At 43.6% G+C, this 16,306-nt stretch overlaps 1 protein-coding gene across 3 annotated transcripts in view; it reads right to left on the bottom strand.

Annotated features, from left to right (window-relative positions):
- LOC106563161 (RIMS-binding protein 2) overlaps positions 1–16,306 on the bottom strand; it is a 91,113-nt gene that overhangs the window by 54,878 nt on the left and 19,929 nt on the right. The window contains exon 1 of one of the 3 annotated variants that reach the window (XM_082958145.1): positions 12,648–13,408. The exons of the other annotated variants lie outside the window; for them this stretch is intronic. The gene's annotated coding sequence lies outside the window, so the exon portion shown is untranslated. Of the gene's footprint in view, positions 1–12,647; positions 13,409–16,306 lie in introns of those variants that run through there. 3 annotated transcript variants of the gene reach the window in all.

The following is a 16,306-nucleotide window of genomic DNA, read 5'->3' as shown; positions in this document are numbered from 1 at the left end:
TCCCGCTAGAATGAATGATATGCACCTTGTAGCAATCTATTGATAAGATAAGCACCTGTCAGTCACAAAGCCAACAATCACTGGAAAACGCAGCAGAGAGGAAGAGGCAAAGCGAGAGGTTTCACTCTCGCCAGAATCTGTCCAAAATAAGCGCAATGTGTTTCTATAGGCTTATTTTGGACCTAAGCTTGTCGCCTGCCTTCCCGCCTTTGGGACAACGACTCCCATTGTTAGGGTGGAGACATCTCGTCAATATAGGATCTCGTCATTATATACAGACCACTGGTTGTTGTCGAATTTCTTTACACGGAGCGAGAGAGAGAATGTAATGTATTTATTATGGATCCCCATTAGCTGCTGCCAAGGAAGCAGCTACTCTTCATGGGGTCCAGCAACATTTTGGCAGCTATAAAAAAAATGACAAACAGATTTCACAACACATTAAGTGTTTGTCATCAGACCACTACTCTACTACCACATATCTACAACACAAAAGCCATGTGTACGTATGTATAGTGCATATGTTATCATTTGTGTGTATACATGTGTCTGTGCCTGTGTGTGTTCCTCTTCACAGTACCCGCTGTTCCATAAGGTGTATTTTTATGTTTTTTTTTTAAATCTGATTCTACTGCATTGCCCCTAATGCCAAATTAATGTCAAACTGACTGAATAAAGTCTCTCCTATATTTCTTTGCCATTCATAAATCATGCAGTATGGTTATATTACATGCCCATGGTATCGCATCAGGACAAGTAAATTAAAGGAATTCCTAGGTTTCCTTTCCTAGGATGTCAGGGCTTGCCAGACAGTGACGTTAAATTGAGTGATTCTCTTCAGTCAGTGTAGCCTACTAAATCGTATTGGTGAGAGTGTTCATACATGAATTCATACATTTTCAGTCATTTAAATTGTAAAGTCATGTTTTTCTACACAGTAACACAACACATTTTTCCAATCTGGTAGGTAAACTCTGTATAGTATGCAATCATTTAGCTGTGTATTTCAGATGGAATCAAGGCATAAGACCATTTTGTCAACCGACATTTCTTTAGTCGAGCAGTAGCAAAAAATATATATAATTTCATGGTGAACAAGACACCTGTCTGATTTACGCCTGTCCATTGTGGATGCCATGGGGATGGCACAGTCCATCGCTAAGACGTGCTACTGCAATTGTATTTGGTTATATTATGTAAGAACAATGGTGTAACACTAATAAAACTAATATTATTTTGTAACAAATGCGCTTTCTTTTGCGTTGGATAGCGGTCGCTGTCCGCGGTTCTGAAACATCAGTGGGCTAATGCCGCCTTTTCCTAGACCATCTTGCTATGTGTATAACAGCAACGTTGACCAGCATATTGGTGTAGAGAACAATGCGACGGAGGAAGCAGCGGAGTTAGGTGACGAGAAAACAGCACTTACCTTAAGTGTTTAAGTGAGGAGAGAGGAAACGCCATCTTAATTAGGTTTATAATCAATAACCTAACTTAAATGTGCCTGGCTTTATAAATCATCCATATATATCTATAGAAATAAGACAGATCCTGCTTCTGTTTGAGTGTTTGTTTAATAGCCTACTGATTCCGTGAGGTTTGGCAACCACCACATCGGATAAAAATCCGACTTTTTTTCCCATTAGAACAGCCTCTCTGGTATTACTTAATTTATTTAGTGTTGTTTACACTCTTCCAAATTGTCAGAAACATTTTATTTAGAATAATAATAACCCTCCTTTTTCTTGATCTCCTTCTTATTGTTATTATCATCATCATCATCATCATAATAATAAGTAATGTCATTATCATTAGTCGGGTTTAGCATAAAAGCCTTGTATAACTTCTCTTGGGTAGGGGGCAGTATTTTGACGTCCGGATGAAAAGCATGCCCAAAGTAAACTGCCTGTTACTCAGGCCCAGAATCTATAATTGGTAGATTTGGATAGAAAACACTCTAAAGTTTCTAAAACTGTTAAAATTATGTCTGTGAGTATAACAGAACTGATATGGCAGGCGAAACCCGGAGGACAAACCTCCCCCCCCAAATAAATCAGCCTACCCCTATTTTCAATGGCAATCACTTTTATTATAAGGCCACACCCTCCCAGATTGCAATTCCTAGGGCTTCCACTAGATGTCAACAGTCTTTAGAAAGAGTTTCAGGCTGGTTTCTGGAAAAATGAGACAGAAATTGTAGTTTTTCTAGGTGACTCCCATTTTGGCTGAAGTGTTTCCAAGCGTGTGAAAGAGAGCGCATTCTTTGGTATTTTTCTCTGGTAAAGACAATAACGATTCTCCGTCTTAAATTGTATCATTTATTTACGTATTAGGGTACCTAAGGTTTGATTATAAACGTTGTTTGACTTGTTTGGACAAGTTTATTAGTAATGTTTGGGATTCATTTTGTATGCATTTTGATGGAGGGAAACTGGGTGGATTATTGACTGAAGCACGCCAGCTAAACTGAGTTTTTATGGATATAAAGAAGAACATTATCGAACAAAAGGACCATTTGTGATGTAACTGGGACCTTTTGGAGTGCCAACAGAAGAAGATCAAAGGTAAGGCATTTTTTATATCACTATTTCTGACTTTCGTGTCGCACCTGCCTGGTTGAAATATGTTTTTCATGTGTTTGTATGCGGGGCGCTGTCCTCAGATAATCGCATGGTTTGCTTTCGCCGTAAAGCCTTTTTGAAATCTGACACAGAGGCTGGATTAACAAGAAGTTAAGCTTTATTTTGATGTATTACACTTGTGATTTTATGAAAGTTAAATATGTATAATACTGTAGTTTGAATTTCCGCTACCGTCCCACCTGCCCATAAGAAGATAACCACCATCAAGCTGTAGGCCAAAGAGCGCATCCTGTTTAGTCTTAATACTGTAACTTACTTAGGCCTATATTTCAATACTTATATAGGCTACTGTATCAATCAATCATCCATTTGTTAATGTCATCACACAGCATATGAGTCATTCATGATTTTAAATGCAGTCAAGCATTTTCATTTTAAAATAAAGCAACTTTGAATAATTAGCGTAAACAATGAATAAACTGTTCCATTTCGTAAATTGCATTCTCTAATGAATGTAACTGTTTTTAGTCTTTTCTGTAATAAAGGCTTTACAAAAAAACATTACAACAGACTCTTTGGTACACTTCTAATTTATTTAGTGTTGTTTACATTGTTCCAAACCGTCATTAAAATGTTATTGTAATCTAACAGCACCTGTTTGGCACGCATAATATGCATGCAGCCCTTGCTCCTTACCTTATGTTTCTTGATGTCCAGTATTTTCCCAAACAAGTCAAATTTGTTCCACACATCCAACTTCCCCTTTATCCCCTGAGCAACCAGTAAACATTCCCCCTTTCAAGTTCATTTGTCAAGTTCTCTGCATCTATTTTGCTTTCACATTTGTTCAGAGTTTGTAATAACCAATTTATTGATGTGATTATGATATGCTATAGGTCAGGCCCTATTGGGCACATGCATGCAATGCATACATATGTCACATAAAGAGAGCAAGGGCTGAGGCAGCTTCAGCAACATGGACAGCACGATAAACACAGTTGAAGTTCTGTAGTGGTTGTTGTAGCATGGAGGAAAGAGAGACAACACGTTCTAGTCACACAATCACCCACTGTCATTATTTTTAACAGCACAGCAAATCTGAGTAGTCAAATCAATTGCGGTCGGAGTCCCTCTAGTAATTTGTTTGTCTTCATTATTTAATCAAACAGAGCCCTGAAAGCATCAGACAATCTCAGCGCATATTGTTAATCTGATTAAAACACTATCTCAGCAAAAAATAAACATTGTCTCACTGTCAACTGCGTTTATTTTCAGCAAACTTAACATGTGTAAATATTTGCATGAACATAAGATTCAACAACTGAGACATAAACTGAACAAGTTCCACAGACATGTGACTAACAGAAATTGAATAATGTGTCCCTGACCAAAGAGGGGGGGTCAAAATCAAAAGTAACAGTCAGTGTCTGGTGTGGCCACCAGCTGCATTAAGTACTGCAGTGAATCTCCTCCTCATGGACTGCACCAGATTTGCCAGTTCTTGCTGTGAGGTATTAACACACTCTTCCACCAAGGCACCTTTATTTATCCAGGTAGGCCAGTTGAGAACAAGTTCTCATTTACAACTGCGACCTGGCCAAGATAAAGCAAAGCAGTGCGACAAAAACAACACAGCATTACACATGGGATAAACAAACGTACAGTCAATAACATTATAGAAAAATATGAATACAGTGTGTGCAAATGAAGTAAGGAGGTAAGGCAATAAATAGGCCATAGTGGCGAAGTAATTACAATTTAGCAATTAACACTGGAGTGAAAGATGTGCAGATGAGGATGTGGAAGTAGAAATACTGGTGTGCAAAAGAGCAGAAAAAAAACATATGGGATGAGGTAGGTAGTTGGTTGGAGGGGCTATTTACAGAGGGGCTGTGTACAGCTGCAGCAATCGGTAAGGTGCTCCGACAGCTGATGCTTAAAGTTAGTGAGGGAGATAAGTCTCCAACTTCAGGGATTTTTGCAATTCATTCCAGTCATTGGCAGGAGAGAACTGGAAGGGAAGGTGGCCAAAGAGGTGTTGGCTTTGGGGATGACCAGTGAAATATACCTGCTGGAGTGCGTGCTACGGGTGGGTGTTGCTATGGTGACCAGTGAGCTGAGATAAGGCAGAGCTTTACCTAGCAAAGACTTATAGATGACCTGGAGCCAGTGGGTTTGGCGACCAGCCAACAAGAACATACAGGTCGCAGTGGTGGGTGGTATATGGGGCTTGGTGACAAAACGGATGGCACTGTGATAGACTGCATCCAATTTGCTGAATAGAGTGTTGGAGGCTATTTTGTAAATGACATCGACGAAGTCAAGGATCGGTAGGATAGTCTGGCAGCAAGAGTGAAGGAGGCTTTGTTGCGAAAAAGGAAGCCGATTCTAGATTTAATTTTGGAGTGGAGATGCTTAATATGAGTCTGGGAGGAGAGTTTAAAGTCTAGCCAGACACCTAGGTATTTATAGTTGTCTACATATTCTAAGTCAGAACCGTCCAGAGTAGTGATGCTAGTCGGGTGGGCAGGTGCGGTTGAAGAGCATGCATTTAGTTTTACTAGCATTTAAGAACAGTTATAGGCCACGGAAGGAGTGTTGTATGGCATTGAATCTCTTTTGGAGGTTTGTTAACACAGTGTCCAAAGAAGAGCCAGATGTATACAGAATGGTGTCATCTGCTTGAAGGTGGATCAAAGAATCACCCACAGCAAGTGCGAAATCATTGATATATACAGAGAAAAGAGTCGGCCCGAGAATGGAACCCTGTGGCACCCTTAATAGAGTGTTGGAGGCTATTTTGTAAATGACATCGACAAAGTCAAGGAGAAGTCATAGAGACTGTCAGAGGTCCGGACAACAGGCCCTTCCATTTGACACACGGAACTCTGTCTGAGAAGTAGTTAGTGAACCAGGCAAGGCAGTCATTAGAGAAACCAAGGCTGTTGAGTCTGTCGATAAGAATACGGTGATTGACAGAGTCGAAATCCTTGGCCAGGTCGATGAAGACAGTTGCACAGTACTGTCTTTTATTGATGGTGGTTATGATATCGTTTAGGACCTTGAGCGTGGCTGAGGTGCACCCATGACCAGCTCGGAATCCGGATTGCATAGCGGAGAAGGTACGGTGGTATTCGAAATTGTCGGTGATCTGTTTGTTCACTTGACTTTCAAAGACTTTAGAAAGGCAGGGCAGGATGGATTTAGGTCTGTAACAGTTTGGGTCTAGAGTGTCTCCCCCTTTGAAGAGGGGGATGAGCGCGGCCGATTTCCAATCTTTAGAATCTCAGATGATACGAAAGAGGTTGAAGAGACTAGTAATAGGGGTTGCAACAATGGCGGCAAATAATTTTAGGAAGAGAGGGTCTAGATTGTCTAGCCCAGCGATTTGTAGGGATCCAGATTTTACAGCTCTTTCAGAACATCAGATGTCTGGATTTGGGTAAAAGAGAAGCGGGGGGCGCTTGGGCCAGTTGCTGCGGGGGGTGCAGAGCTGTTGGCCTGGGTTGGAGTAGCCAGGTGGAAAGCATGGCCAGCCGTAGAAATTCTCGATTATCGTGGATTTATCGGTGGTGACAGTGTTTCCAAGCCTCAGTGCAGTGGGCAGCTGGGAGGAAGTGCTCTTATTCTCCATGGACTTTACAGTGTCCTAGAAGTTTTTGGAATTAGCGCTGCGGGATGCAAATTTCTGTTTAAAAAAGCTAGCCTATGCTTTCCTAACTGAATGTGTGTATTGGTTCCTGACTTCCCTGAAAAGATGCATATCTCTGGGACTATTCGATGCTAGTGCAGTACACCACAGGGTGTTTTTGGGCTTGTCAAGGGCAGTCAAGTCTGGAGTGAACCAAGGGCTATATCTGTTCTTAGTTCTACATTTTTTGAAAGGGGCATGCTTATTTAAGATGGTGAGGAAAGCACTTTTAAAGAACAACCAGGCATCCTCTACTGACGGGATGAGGTCAATATCCTTCCAGGATACCCGGGCCAGGTCGATTAGAAAGGCCTGCTCGCAGAAGTGGTTTTGGGAGCGTTTGACAGTGATGAGGGGTGATTGTTTGACCGCGGACCCATAAGGGACGCGGGCAATGAGCCAGTGATCACTGAGGTCTTGGTTGAAAACAGCAGAGTTTTATTTAGAGGGCAAGTTGGTCAGGATGATATCTATGAGGTGCCCATGTTAATGGTTTTGGGGTTGTACCTGGTAGGTTCCTTGATAGTTTGTGTGAGATTGAGGGCATCTAGCTTAGATTGTAGGACGGCCGGGGAATTAAGCATATCCCAGTTTAGGTTACCAATCATACGAACTCTGACGATAGATGGGGGCAATCAATTCACATATGGTGTCCAGGGCACAGCTGGGAGCTGAGGGGGGTCTATAACAAGCGGCAACAGTTAGGGATTTATTTCTGGCGAGATGGATTTTTAAAAGTAGAAGCTCGAATTGTTTGGGCATAGACCTGGATAGTATGAAAGAACTCTGCAGGCTATCTCTACAGTAGATTGCAACTCCGCCCCCTTTAGCAGTTCTATCTTGACGGAAAATGTTATAATTGGGGATGGAAATTTCAGAATTTTTGCTGACCTTCCTAAGCCAGGATTCAGACACGGCTAGGACATTAGGGTTGGCAGAGTGTGCTAAACCAGTGAATAAAGCAAACTTAGGGAAGAGGCTTCTATGTTAACATGCATGAACCCAAGGCTTTTACGGTTGCAGAAGTCAACAAATGAGAGCGCCTGGGGACACACAGGGCCTGGGTTAACCTCTTCATCATCAGAGGAACAGAGGAGGAGTAGGCTGAGGGTACTGCTAAAGGCTATGAGAACTGGTTGTCTGGTGCGTTGGGAACAGAGAAGAAAAGGAGCAGATTTCTGGCCGTTGTAGGATAGATTCAGGGCATAATGTACAGACAAGGGTAAGGTAGGGTGTGAGTACAGTGGAGGAAAACCTAGGCATTGAGTGACTATGAGAGAGGTTGCATCTCTGGAGGCACCAGTTAAGCTAGGTGTGGTCTCCGCATGTGTGGGGGGTGGGACAAAGGAGCTGAGGCATGTTGAGTGTGACTAAGGGCTCCGCAGTAAAATAAAACAATGAGACCTACCCTAAACAACAGCATACAAGGCATATTGACATTAGAGAGAGGCATAAAGCGATCACAGGTGTTGATTGGGAGATCTAAGACAACAACGGGTGAGACAACGGGTAAAAAGCTAAGACAACAACGGGTAAATGGCGATGAATGGGCAGAGAGGGTCAGTTAGCTACACACAGGGCCTGAGTTCGAAGCTGGGGTCGACAGATAAACAAAATTAAGTACCGTGTTAATGAACAGTCCAGCACGCATCAGCTGTGTAGCCGAGTGATCATATGGTCCAATGAGCAGCAATAGATGAAACAGGGAGCCGTTTGGTAGCCTTTACTACGCGAGCAGGAGACATGGCGTTCAGAAAAGCAAGCGGGCTGGGGCTAGCAGATTGGTCATCACCGACATCCACGACGCAGAGGCCGGTTGAGAGCACATCGGCCAAATTACGTCAGCAGACCAGTCATGATGGATCCGCGGGGCTCCGTGGTGACAAAGTGTCCAGGCCAATTGGCAAGAGGTATTGTAATTGGTGTACTTCATTTGCTAGCCGGGAGATGGGCCTAGCTCGAGGCTAATTGGTGCTTACTTCTGGACAAGGGCGTTAGCCACAATAGCCACTCGGTAGCAGCTAGCTAGCTGCGATGATCCGGTGTAACGGTCCAGAGCTTGTGGCAGGAATCCAGTGATGTGGGAAAAAAGCAGTCTGATATGCTTAGGGCTGATATCGCGCTGTGCAGACTGGCAGGTATTATCCGGGCTATACTGGCTAAAGCGGCTGGTGTCTGAGCTAAAGGCAAAGACCACTAGCAGTGGCTAACAATGACTAAATAGCTATTAGCTAATTAGCTGGCTAGCTCCTGATGGCTAGCTTCTGATGGAGGTAACAGTTATAAGGTCAAAAAAAATAGCAGATCCATACCACATTGGATGAGGCGGGTTGCCGTAAGGTATATTTAATCCGAATATGGAAAAAATAGATATAAAATAAATATATTGAAATGTATACAAAACCCCCCAATAATTGAATATTTACACGGGACAAAAACAAACAAGTTTTACTGCTACGCCATCTTGGAATACATGAGGGAGGAGGATGTCTTCCCTGTAACTCACAGCGTTGAGATTGCCTGCAATAACAAGCTCAGTCCGATGATGCTATGACACACTGCCCCAGACCATGACAGACCCTCCACCTCCAAATACATCCCGCTCCAGAGTACAGGCTTCTGTGTAATGCTCATTCATTTGACGATAAACGCAAATCCGACCATCACCCCTGGTGAGACGAAACCGCGACTCGTCAGTGAAGAGCACTTTTTGCAAGTCCTGTCTGGTCCACCGATGGTGGGTTTGTGCCGATAGGCGACGTTGTTGCCTGTGATGTCTGGTGAGGACCTGCCTTACAACGGGCCTACAAGCCCTCAGTCCAGCCTATTGCAGACAGTCTGAGCACTGACGGAGGGATTGTGGGTTCCTTGTGTAACTCTGGCAGTTGTTGTTGCCATCCGGTACCTGTCCCGCAGATGTGATGTTCGGATGTACCATTCCTGTGCAGGTGTTGTTACACATGGTCTGCCACTGCGAGGACGATCAGCTGTCCATCCTGTCTCCCTGTAGCGCTGTCTTAGGCGTCTCACAGTACGGACATTGCAATTTATTGCCCTGGCCACATCTGCGGTCCTCATGCCTCCTTGCAGCATGCTCGTTCACGCAGATGAGCAGGGACCCTGGGCATCTTTCTTTTGGTGTTTTTCAGAGTCCTTAGAAAGGCCTCTTTAGTGTCCTAAGTTTTCATAACTGTGACCTTAATTTCCTACCGTCTGTAAGCTGTTAGTGTCTAAGGATCCGCCCCTTTTTTTCAATTTTCGCCTAAAATGACATACCCAAATCTAACTGCCTGTAGCAAGGATATGCATATTCTTGGTACCATTTGAAAGGAAACACTTTGAAGTTTGTGGAAATGTGAAAGGAATGTAGGAGAATATAACACAATAGATCTGGTAAGAGATACTACAAATATTTTTTTGTACCATCATCTCTGAAATTCAAGAGAAAGGCCATAGTTTATTATTCCAGCCCAGGTGCTAATTTAGAATTTGGCCACTAGATGGCAGCAGTGTATGTGCAAAGTTTTCGACTGATCCAATGAAGCATTGCATTTCTGCTACAATTTTTAGATCAAGACTGCCCAAATGTGCCTAATTTGTTTATTAATAACTTTTCATGTTCAAAATTGTGCACTCGCCTCAAATAATATAATGGTATTCTTTCACTGTAAAAGCTACTGTAAATTGGACAGTGCAGTTAGATTAACAAGAATTTAAGCTTTCTGACAATATCAGATATGTCTAAGTCCTGGGAAATGTTCTTGTTACTTACAACCTCATGCTAATCACATTAGCCTATGTTAGCTCAACCATCCCGTGGAAGTGACACCGATCCCAAAGAAGTTTTAACGACTGTTCCACAGGTGCATGTTCAGTAATTGTTTTAGGTTCATTGAACAAGCATGGGAAACAGTGTTTAAACTCTTTACAATGAAGATCTGTGAAGTTATTTGGATTTTATGAATTATCTTTGAAAGACAGGGTCCTGAAAAAGGGACATTTCGTTTTTTTGCTGAGTTTAGGGATGTGTCTATATATGGAAAAATACACGTTTTAACATTTCGACCAACCGATTGGTCAAAAGAACAGATGACTCTCGTTCGATTTAAGATTTTTTTTGGTCGGTGACAGCCCTAATTAGAATGTACCAGAGTCCACCAAAGTAGAGGTCCTTCGGCAAAACATTGAGGCGGTTGCGGGGGCTATTTTATGTACCTGTGGAAAACACTGAGTAACACATTTCTCATCTGTGTCAACATGCTTCTCAACCGGGCCAGGCTCATGTCAACATGACCAAACGACTACAAACGACCAAATAAACTACAAACAAGCTTAGACTAAGAAGCTACTGTAGCATTCTACTATAAAATTCAACTGCCCAATGCCTGCGGTACTACTACTACTACGCATATAGGTCTGAAACGCTACCCACTCCCTTCAGCCGACTGGCTTAATGACACTAACGCTTATGGTGCGTTTGCGAGCAGTCATCCTCACCTCCTCATTTCCCCACCTCCTCACATATGTGAGGAGGTGGGGAAAGGAGACCATGGGGTTGCTATAGATACCCTGTTTACAGGTAGAATATCGGAGGTAAAAGTGCTAGGCTTCCACAAACCTAATTTGCACCATTACACTGCCAGTGTTTTCAGATCCCAGAGTATCAGATGTTCTTTTGAGTATTATAAGTGTGAGCCAGCAGAACAGCAGTGTAAGCAAATGCTCCTCATTTAATCTGTTATTCAAACAGGCAGGAATAATTACATGAGTAAATTAATCTATCAAAGATACGCAGTCTGAATGGGAACATTGAGTCATCTGGTCTGACTCACCTGCAAACACTGATACAGATACTACAGGATTAGTGGGAAGAGAGAGGATGTTTTCTTGTGCTTACGCCTCATTTACACACTGTACTGTACTCCACACACTGCACATGTCTGTGTGCAGACAAAAATGCATCTACATGCTGTGCTGACAAGCAAATGCATCATGGATCTGATTCAGTGTGTGTCTGTGTGTGTTTGCACATGTAAGTGCATGCATGCTTGTGGGTGTCAGCACATGGATGTAAGTGTGTGTGTATGCCCAAGCATGCGTGTGACTATTCCGAGCCCTCTCCCTGGCTGTGTGTCCTCAGGAACATTGAGATTAGTCAAGGCTGTCTTTTTACTGGCAGACTATTCCTAAATTAATCTCAAGAGAAGAGGGGGAAAAAATCATCCAGCTGGGGATTCAAAATAGAAGTTTAGTACCCCCCCCCTTCATCCCTCCTCTTTCCCCCCTCACCCCCTGGCATCCGGCTGAGCTCAGCTGGCAGTGGCTACCAGTCTGCGCAGAAAATATAGGGAGAAAGAACAGAATGAGGAAGAAGAGGCGGCCCACGAGCCACTAATGTCATTGCTGCTGCTGTTGTTTGAGGATTCACACCAACAGAACGAGAGAGAGAGAAAGAGAGAGAATCATGCCTGTCGAAATACTGCAGACTGAGAATTTAGGTTATACACCCTCCCTCACATCTACACTCTCATCTTCCGTTGGTCCCTTTCACACGCCCACGCAAAAAAAACACACACACTTACATATACATCCTTTGTCAATATAATTGTGACTAGAGCAAATTATTTACTTTCAGCTTTGTTTCTAGAACCTGCCTCCACCTATGAGAAGAGAGCAGTAGTCGAGACCAGTATCAATGCAGTTATGATATAGTAAGTGGAGAAAGGCAATATTCCCAAGAGCCTCCTCCCTATCCCCCCAAAAATGTACTGCAGTCAGTCTTTATGTTGTAGAAGCAGAATCTACATCCTGTAAATCTATGATACAACATAGTGTTGGGATCAAATAGCATTTCTGCTGAGGAGACTCCCATTGTCTCCATGGCAACCCCTTGGCCAGGCAAAGGGAGAGGTTCAGGTTACACAACCAACATCCAAAATAAGGAAAAGACAACACACACACACACCATTACATTGTACATTGATTGAATAGTATGGAAACAGGTACTATAGAACATCTGCATTTTGAGTCTAGGAGCTGATGTGACAGGCCTTAATGACCACACAGGCCACACACAGCTATGAAAAACAGGTGGCAGTGTACAATGAAGAAGAGCGTGACAATGCAGGAGCGCCCAGCATCCCTACTGTGTCCCAGTAGAGTCACAATGTGCTATTGCACTCCTCCATCTCCCAGCTCTCCTCCGGCACAGTACATGGGAGAGACTTCCCTCAGCCAGCCACAGACATACAACCACACACATGCTCAGAACACAGGCACGACACCCAAGGGGGAGAGAGAGAGAGAGAGAGAGAGAGAGAGAGACTATGCAGCAGTTAGTGCAAGCAGAGTGGTGATGAAGGAGCAGTATTTACCGTATCTGCTGGCTAGCTAGCACTGTAGCATTGTGACTGAGATGCTGCTAGTGTTCCTTCCTCTTATCTTGGGAGGCTAAATGTCAGGTGGCTGCATCAGCAGCAGCAGCAGCTCCTGGGCCAGCGTCTCTCCCTCCCGTCCTCCCTCTCTCTCATTCCGCCCCGACTCTCTCTTCCCCCGTCTCTCTCTCTACCTCCTGAGTCTCACTCTCTGTCTTCCCCCTCTTTCTCTCACGCTCTCTGGTTGTGCAGCTAGCTACAGAATCCCCAGTGCTGTATTCATCTCCTACCAGCAGCAGTATCAGCAATAGTGTTCCGGGAGCTGTCCTTTTAGGGGGAAGCTGCCCTGCCTGTCGGGGGCTTGGCTTCCAGTGGGCTGGCTGCCTGACTGACTGAAGGCTGGAGATGCTTGCTGAGGGGTTGGTCTGAGGCTGGAGAGACCCCTCCTCCAATCCCTTCCTCCCCTCGGCAGCTCCCCTCCATGCAGCTGTGGAGCAGGCATAGTCGATGGGGTGGGGCTAATTGGGCAGTGCTTTATTGATACTGCTCTCTTTGTCACACACACAAGCAAGCAAACACTCAATGCTAATTGCTAGCATGCTAAAAGTGTATGCTGCCTGTGACTGCAGCAGGAGGAGCAGAATGAGTGGAACCTGTTTTATTGTAGACACATAGCCAACTGTAGTTCTCAGTCAGAATGGGCGGAACCTGTTCAGTCCCTCCAGGATTCTGTGATTGCAATTCTTTTTTCAAAATCAAATTTGACCAATCACTGCACTTTTTCCATATAAAACAGTCAAATCATCACAATATCATCACATAAAACTGACCCATCACACACAGTACAAAATGAGGGCTCGCAATTTCAAACGATCACCGCACATTTACCGCATAATATGGTTCAATCAAACCACACGTCAACAAATGTTTCCCTCTTCAGCGCATTTTCACAACAAATTGGACAACATGAGAGAAAAGAGAAACCCGCACACTGCTCTTGCTAGTATCGCTGTTCTTTACTAAGCTTTACGTATCAGCCTTAAGGACTTTGTCAGAGCTCAAATACGCGAGTGCCTTTTGAATTTTGAACAACATTTTTCATTGCATATTGCCAGGAAAAATTGCCAAATCAAGCATTTTTGGCCACAAATGTGTGTGTGTGTGTGTGTGTGCAGGATTTTTTCTGCATAGTGTTTTTATGGGCCGCAGTATTTTTTGAATTTTTATAATTTTCGTGAGGAAAAATGTTTTCAGTCTATACTTAAATGACTAAAACCAGAAATAAAGTACACTACATGACCTAGACACCTGCTCGTCGAACATCTCATTCCAAAATCATGGGCATTAATATGGAGTTGGTTCCCCGTTTGCTGCTATAACAGCCTCCACTCTTCTGGGAAGGCTTTCAACAAAATGTTGGAACACTGCTGCAGGGGCTTGCTTCCATTCAGCCACAAGAGCATTAGGGAAGTCTGCACTGATGTTGGGCAATTAGGCCTGGCTCGCAGTCGCCATTCCAATTCATCCCAAAGTTGTTCAATGGGATTGAGGTCAGGACTCTGTTCCGGACAGTCAAGTTCTTCCACACCGATCTCGACAAACCATTTTTGTATGGACCTCACTTGTGCACAGGGGATTTGTCATGCTGAAACAGGAAAGGGCCATCTTCCCCAAACTGTTGCCACAAAGTTGGAAGCACATAATTTTACAGAATATCATTGTATGCTGTAGAGTTAAGATTTCCCTTCACCGGAAATAAGGGGCCTAGCCCAAACCATGAAAAACAGCCCCTGACCTTTATTCCTCCTCCACCAAACTTTACAGTTGGCACTATGCATTGGGGCAGGTAGTGTTCTCCACCAAATTCAGATTTGTCTGTCGGACTGCCAGGTGGTGAAGCGTGATCCATTACTCCAGAGAACGCATTTCCACTGCTCCAGAGTCCAATGGCGGCAAGCTTTACACCACTCCAGCAGATGCATGGCATTGCGCATGGTGAACTTAGGCTTGTGTGCTGACGTTGATTCCAGAGGCAGTTTGGAACTCAGCAGTGACTGTTGCAACACAGAACAAGCAAATTGTATAAGCTACGTGCGCAAGCATTTGGCGGTCCCATTCTGTGAGCTTGTGTGGCCTACCACTTCACTGCTGAGCCGTTGTTGCTTCTCGACGTTTTCACATCACAATAACAGCACTTACAGTTGACTGTGAAGAAATCTGACAAACTGACTTTTTGAAAAGGTGGCATCCTATGCCATGTTGAAAGTCACTGAGCTCTTCAGTAAGTCCATTCTACTGCCAATGGTTGTCTATGAAGATTGCATGGCTGTGTGCTCGATTTTATACGGGTGTGGCTGAAATAGCCAAATCCACTGATTTGAAGGGGTGTCCACATACTTTTGTATATATAGTGTCTATCATGTTATGTACATCCATTTAACATCACATACGAGCTTATGGCAAAATCAGGCGTTACATACTTTACAGTTACACATGGATAGAGATTGGATAGCAAGCCAGACGTGATGGGTTACAAGAACATGGTAGACACCATAGACAAACACTATGACACACAGCAACACACACGTGGCTGAAATGGCTGAATCCACTCATTTGAAGGGGTGTCCACATACATTTGTATATACAGTGCATTCGGAAAGTATTCAGACCTCTTCCCCTTTTCCACATTTTGTTACGTTACAGCCTTACTCTAAAATTGATTGAATTATTTTTTTACTCATCAATCTACACACAATACCCCATAATGACAAAGTGAAAACATGTTTTTTGAAATGTTTGCAAATGTATATAAAAAAAAAAAACAGAAATACCTTATTTATATAAGTATTCAGACCCTTTGCTATGAGAATCGAAATTGAGCGCAGGTGCAACCTGTTTCCATTGATCATACTTGAGATGTTTCTACAACTTGACTGGAGTCCACCTGTGGTAAATTCAATTGATTAGAGATGATTTGAAAAGGCACATACCTGTCTATATAAGGTTCCACAGTTGACATGCATGTCAGAACAAAAACCAAGCCATTAGGTCAAAGAAATTGTCCGTAGAGCGCCGAGACAGGATTGTGTCGAGGGACAGATCTAGAGAAGAATACCAAAACATTTCTACAGAATTGAAGGTCCCCAAGAACACAGTGACCTCCATCATTCTTAAATGGAAGAAGTTTGGAACCACCAAGACTCTTCCTAGAGTTGGCCACCTGGCCAAACTGAGAAATTGGGGAAGAAGGGCCTTGGTCAGGGAGTTGACCAAGAAACAGATGGTCACTCTGACAGAGCTCCAGAGTTCCTCTGTGGAGATGGGAGAACCTTCCGGAAGGACAACCATCTCTGCAGCACTCCACCAATCAGACGGAAGCCACTGCTCAGTAAAAGGCACATGTCAGCCCACTTGGAGTTTGCCAAAAGGCACCCAAAGGACTCTCAGACCATGAGAAACAAGATTATCTAGTCTGTTGAAACCAAGATTGAACTCTTTAGCCTGAATGCCAAGTATCACGTGGCACCATACCAACGATGAAGCATGGTGGTGGCAGTATCATGCTGTGGGAAGTTTTTCAGCGGCAGGGACTAGGAGACTAGTCGGGATCGAGGGAAAGATGAACAGAGCAATGTACAGAGAGATCCTTGATGAAAACC

Source organism: Salmo salar, chromosome 11, assembly GCF_965601325.2.
Source record: "Salmo salar chromosome 11, fSalSal1, whole genome shotgun sequence".
Taxonomy (NCBI): Eukaryota; Metazoa; Chordata; class Actinopteri; order Salmoniformes; family Salmonidae; genus Salmo; species Salmo salar.
Note: the sequence above shows the minus strand (reverse complement) of the source record. Positions and strands in the feature narration are given on the sequence as shown.